The 5,846-nt window shown below is 34.9% G+C and overlaps 1 long non-coding RNA gene across 8 annotated transcripts; it reads left to right on the top strand.

The window, feature by feature from the left end:
* The first annotated feature begins 808 nt into the window (after positions 1-808).
* On the top strand, positions 809-4,912 carry LOC147489270 (uncharacterized). Of its 8 annotated transcripts, XR_015203141.1 has the most exons (4): positions 809-2,630; positions 3,395-4,172; positions 4,373-4,448; positions 4,588-4,912. It is a non-coding gene; the product is annotated as an uncharacterized LOC147489270 (long non-coding RNA). The 8 variants fall into 8 exon arrangements; XR_015203135.1 differs by having other exon boundaries at positions 809-1,434; positions 2,527-2,630; positions 3,395-4,912; XR_015203138.1 differs by having other exon boundaries at positions 809-1,434; positions 2,463-2,526; positions 3,395-4,912.
* The last annotated feature ends 934 nt before the right edge of the window (positions 4,913-5,846 follow it).

The following is a 5,846-nucleotide window of genomic DNA, read 5'->3' as shown; positions in this document are numbered from 1 at the left end:
ATTCTTCCAAACAGGTCTTCTCTGAAGACGATTTTTTCTTCTTTCATTTGCAGTAGTAATCCATCTATTATCTTAAATGATTATATAGTTGCCAATAATCTTACAAGTTTGGCTGGGAATAGACCTTTTAGAGAAGTTGGTGCTGTTTATCCTTTTACTGTGATCTATACCGGAGGGGTTAATCCACTCCTTTGGAGACCGATTACTGGAATTGGTTAATTTGGTCTTCCTTCTTACGACATTGAAGTTACTCCTTTTCTGGGGAGAATTTTGGATGGAATGGAACATAAGTTTGGATTTGGTGTTACAAATGCTCTGGATGTGTGGTACATTGATGCGAATTTGCATATATGGTTGGACAGTAAGAGCGTGGAAACTAAGGGAAATTTGATCGAATACAAAGAGTCCAACTCTACTTGGTGTCTTTGGTTTCAAACTTTAGTGGTCTAGATGGGACTTTCCCCGACTAAGACAAGTAGGTCTATCTATTCAAGTGGATGGATGGGTGGAGTCGTCTCATGGAAAGGTAGTTACACATTCTTTCCAAGAATTCAGTTTCACAAACTTTATCGCGGATGGGGAAAAATGGAAGTTTGCAAATTGTGAGTCAAACAATTAACTCTAACTCTGAGATTGATTCCAAACTCTCATCTCATATCTCTGAGGGCGGATTATTCCAAAACCTCCTTTTATTTGTACAATGAGAATGTGGACCAAGGAAATGGTAGTTACACTTCAATCGTGAATGTCTCCCTAGGATACAACGAGGGAGAGTTTTTGGGTCGAGCCTGTGTTAAAACTTCTTAGCTAGCTCACTCAAGAATATGCGGAATGGACAAGGTTCTATAGTGGTAAAGGGAAACTTGGTGACCAGTGGGCTGGAAAGTACTCAACAAGTATACAGCTATGATGGTACTAGAGGTTGGTTCTTTAGGAATGTAAGTAGTTCAAACTACACCATTCTATATGATAAATCAGGAAACCATTGTAGTGGGAGAAAACGACATAGTTTAGGCTATCCGTTTGGAAGATGGCGACTTTTCTTTGCCATCTGATTTGTCATACAATGAACGGGCGCGGGTTTATATCATTTTAGACGGGTTTAATCAAGAACCTAATCCTGGATATTCACCTAATCCTGGATATAAAGGGATACTTTTGGAAAAGCTATGATATATTGTTGCACCCAACAGGGAAGTAACTAAGTCTCTTTGGTTTTTATAGGAGTATGCTGGATATCTCACCATCTTTTTGTAATTTGCTTCAATAATATTGCTGATTCAACTTTTGCCAATATTCTACAATTTGTTTTCATTAGACTGATGATTATAATTAATCTGCAATGTGAACTAATCAGGGATCTGGGACATTGATACGCATTTTTATTTGTCACTGTATTATATATCTAAGAAAGAGGAGCAACACTAGAATTAGGTATGACTTTTCCTTTGTAATTAACATTTTTCAAACTTTGAACTGCTACATATAGTATTGTATTGTTTATCTTATGTTCTAGACCCTCTGTGGGCGTGAGTTGGATTCCTAAGGGTCATAAGTTGGAAGCACCTCGCCTAGCTTCCCTTTTGAGCTCTCTCAGCTCAAGGTGTCCATATCAAATTTTACTCACGAAAAATCAGGAGAAAATTAAAAGTTGGCCAAGAGAACTTACTTCTCAGTATACCGATGAAGAGGATGGGAATATTAGTTAGACTGTTAGAGTTGAAAAGATTCACAAGATTTACCAAAGCTCTCTTTTGGGTTTACTCATCTCCTCTCTACGTTAGTCATCTCCAAAACACCAAAATCGATTCTGTTTCATTGGTATGAGATCTCTCTGCAATTCTTAGATCACTCCTCTCGAACCATAAAATCAGAAACTTAATGTCTCCACGAACTCTCACAGTATCAAAAATCCATTTAACGTTCTTCTAAACTTCAAATATGTCGACTGATATGCAAAAAATCAAAGAAATCAAAGATGAAGCTGAGGTATGTCATTATTTTTCAGTTTCTGCCTAAAACCCTTAACTCAATACAAAATCCTTAATTTTATTACGCATTGGTGTAATTGTGTATGGATTGCTATTAAATTCAAGCATATGCATATATTTTTGTTTGAAAAATCGACTTATATACAAATATTTCTCATGCAAGCAACATCTAGAGAACATGGTTATATACATGGTAGCAATCATTTTTAGTAGTTTAGACTTTTGAGACACTTTAGACTTTTGATACACGTAAGCAACATAGACATTTTCTATTTTTTCATAAAAGAAACTGGAAGAGCTAAACTTTATTAATCTACGACAAAAATGAGGATTATAGTTATGTAACTTCCTAATATCTAAGCTTTTACAGTAGAGTCGATGGATCAACTATAATTTCACTCAATGCTTATTTAATTTTGTGAACTGAAAATATTTGTTATATGTCACACTTTGAAATGAATGCGAAATTAGGGGACTTCGGCCTTGCTAAATTATGTGTTCATGGAGGTGATCCTCAAACTTCTCGCCATGGCAGGTACTCTCGGTTATATTACATAATAGCTTGCTAGAACTGGAAAAACAAGTACACATAATGATGTGTATCCATTTGGAGCATTTCTCTCTACCGTTCTAAATCAAGTATGTGTTTTTTTTTTTTTTTTGTTCCTCTAAAATATATATTTTGTAATTAAACCAACATGTTTAATCAGGGTATACACATTCTCCAGCTTCATTAACGTGTGTTTTTAGCATTGGAATTGATTGGACTTTTATGGAATTGAACTTTTAGGATTTATTTGGGGTTTTAGAAATGAATGGAAAATGGAACATTTTTATCTGATTTTTATCCCGCTAAAGTTTCTCCCCCTCTCTTGGAATGATCAATCGGTTTTCTTTATCAGTGATACTCATTCATTTTACAAATGCAACGGTCAAGCGTGAAACAACCAAGATCTAAATTATTATATGCATCCTTTCACTAACAATGCAGATCTAAAGCCATATGTAAGTACCAATGTAAGTATGTTCTACTGAAGTTTGTGACCATATCTAGCAAGTTCAACATTATATCAAGGTTTAAATGTGCTTCTTAGAAAATCGAATTTCATATATTTTTGAATAATTGTTATAGCTAAGATAATGATGTTTGCTATCACACCTATTACCTTTTTTATGTATCTTTTTTTCCCTTTTTGTTGTAGGGGTTTTTTTTTTTTGGGAATATATATCTGAGGTTCTTTGCCATGGCGTGGATTAAGATCAGTTGATTGGAAGCATCAACATCATAATTTCACTTTTGCACGTGTTTATATATGTATTTAGCTAACTTGCGGCGTATATGTTTGAATCATTGTTATGGGATAAGAAACGGGATAGTCTCAAGGAATTTTTTAATGTTGCAGGGCCTATGGAGGTCATCCTGCCATATCTAAGAGTTGGAAGGACGCCTTAGGACCCAACTCAACATTCAAACTACATAAATTTCATTAGCAGTTGCATTCTACGTCTCTGGAAATTTCTAAAAGTTCTCCTTTGGTAAGATACCAAGCTTTTAATATTATTGAATGTCTTTCTATTTATTTCAGTTTTGTTGTTGTGGCATAAATCCAAGTGACTGACAGTACGAAGATTTGGATGGAGCATCTTCACCTATTAAAATGAATGAATCTACACCTCAAAAACGACGCCACAAGTTTTGTTGCCCTTGGAGGTGAGAAAACCAGATCATTAGACTTCGAATATAATTGATAGAGCGCAAAATGCATGCTTGAATTTATCATCAAAAGAAGTGTTGAAGTTTCTCCGCCATGCTCATACCTATTTCAATTTATTGCAAATTAGTCCCTACTCGAAATGACCTACTCAGAATGTGCATCTCGAGAAAGAAGAAAGAAGGTTTCTTAATACCTTAAAAACCTTGGACTCCTTAATAAAAAAAATCCTTATTCCAGACAAAAATCCATTCTCCACGAAGAAAGGTTTTTGAACTAGATGTAGCGAATCGATTTTCCATCCAAACAGGTATTCCTTAATTTTTTTGACAATCAGTGTTTCTATAACTGATGTTTTTTAATCTTTCATCCCTGCAGTTAGTAAATAAACCTAAAATTTATCATGCAAGGATGAACTGGCACCACTGCCAAAACGCATTGAAGTTCCTACAATTTGATGATTGATTGGGTATGCAATTTCCAATTTCAAAAACTTAATACAATTATAGGTTTTTTTGGTTTAATTTATGGAATTACAATGGGGATGTTAATTGGGATCGGTTTGTTGTTGGGTTGGAGTGAAGTACCAAAAGTGGTGTATGTTGAAATACAAAACTTAGATATGAATCATGTGACTGAATTTCTGATGGACAATTTAATAGTATATAGGCTCATGCACTTATACAGAGGGACTTAGACGTGGAGCATCGCTATTCAACACTTCAAGTTAAATTATCAGTATCAGGTAAGTATACTCTGTGTCATCAACCTTTTTATTACTATAACCTCTTGAACTTATATGAGACAGAACTAGAAACACATTATATTGAATAGCCTCTTACGTTATTTAAGATTGAAGGTAATGTAGCTTGTTGTTGCTGCAGATTCCATCTATACGAAGTGTAATTTGTTCTTCATGGTGACACTCCCTTTATCGGACATCATCATAAAGCTAATGTATAGCAGAAAGATAATTAGGATTGAATGTGAGCTTTGCAGTTATATTAGAGTGATATCACTACCCAAAATAAAATGGGTAACTATTCATGAATTTCGTCCATTTCAGGTATTAGCTTAAGCCACTTAAGACGATATGGCTTTTGTATATGTGATTGTAATTTACTTATAGGCACAACAATCAAAAGTTGTCTCAATGGCATCTGATTGATAGATTCCATATACAATTGCTAATGAAATTAGTTTTTTTTTTAATAGAAAAGCTTGATATTCCATATAAGCATGCTGAGGAGTTGTTCTTCATAGACCATTAAGAAATTGTGAAAGTATATAACCTGTTGAATGGGTTTTAGTTCAAGAATTGTTTGTGTAGTAAACCATCACTATCTCGCATGACTTACAGTGTGTCCTGTGTTTTTTTTAGGGGCAAGACTTATTTCATACAGTGCAATCATGTTTAGGTGTTACCGTTTGTATGAAATCGAGTTCTCAAGAAAATGTGTTCACATTCTAATGCAACCATTTTATGTGTTGCAGGGCATGTACAGTTACGCAGTTGCAACTAATAAACTGAAGTCGATCTTTTTGCTTGCCTATATTACAGAAACTTTTTATTGTTTTTTCTCCGCATGTGGTCCGCGTAGTATCTTCTGCAATCAAATTATTCTCCACTAAAGAGATGCTAAGTTAATCAGAAATACACATCTAACCAGATATCAAATTAACACACAGTTTATTGCATAATTATTTTTTCTACCATATGTGACCTGGCCACTAATATATTTGGGATTTGGGGAAAAATAGTAGAACATAGACGACATTTTCCCATGAGCCAGGAGAATCCATTTACGCCATGAAACCCATGATCAAAGCTTAGTGCCATAAACTCTTATGTATCTACCTTATCTGAACCACGATTGGAGTTATGGCTGGAAAGGCAGCTGGAATGAAGGTAGTGGCTACTCCATTACAGATTCTGTGCTCAATTCACTTTATTTTAGAGTTTTAGCTTGAGTTATTGGGGGCCTTCCACACACACACACACACACACACACACATATATATATATATATATATATATAGTCATCTTAAGCAAATGCTTCATATGCTTGGTTTGTATGGTTACAGGGGGTTGGAACCTTTGTAGGCATCTTGAGTGAGTGCATTGTATGCTTGGTTTTTGCGG

The sequence above is a fragment of the Coptis chinensis genome, chromosome 7, assembly GCF_015680905.1.
Source record: "Coptis chinensis isolate HL-2020 chromosome 7, ASM1568090v1, whole genome shotgun sequence".
Lineage (NCBI taxonomy): Eukaryota > Viridiplantae > Streptophyta > Magnoliopsida > Ranunculales > Ranunculaceae > Coptis > Coptis chinensis.
This window is presented reverse-complemented; position numbering and strand designations above follow the sequence as displayed.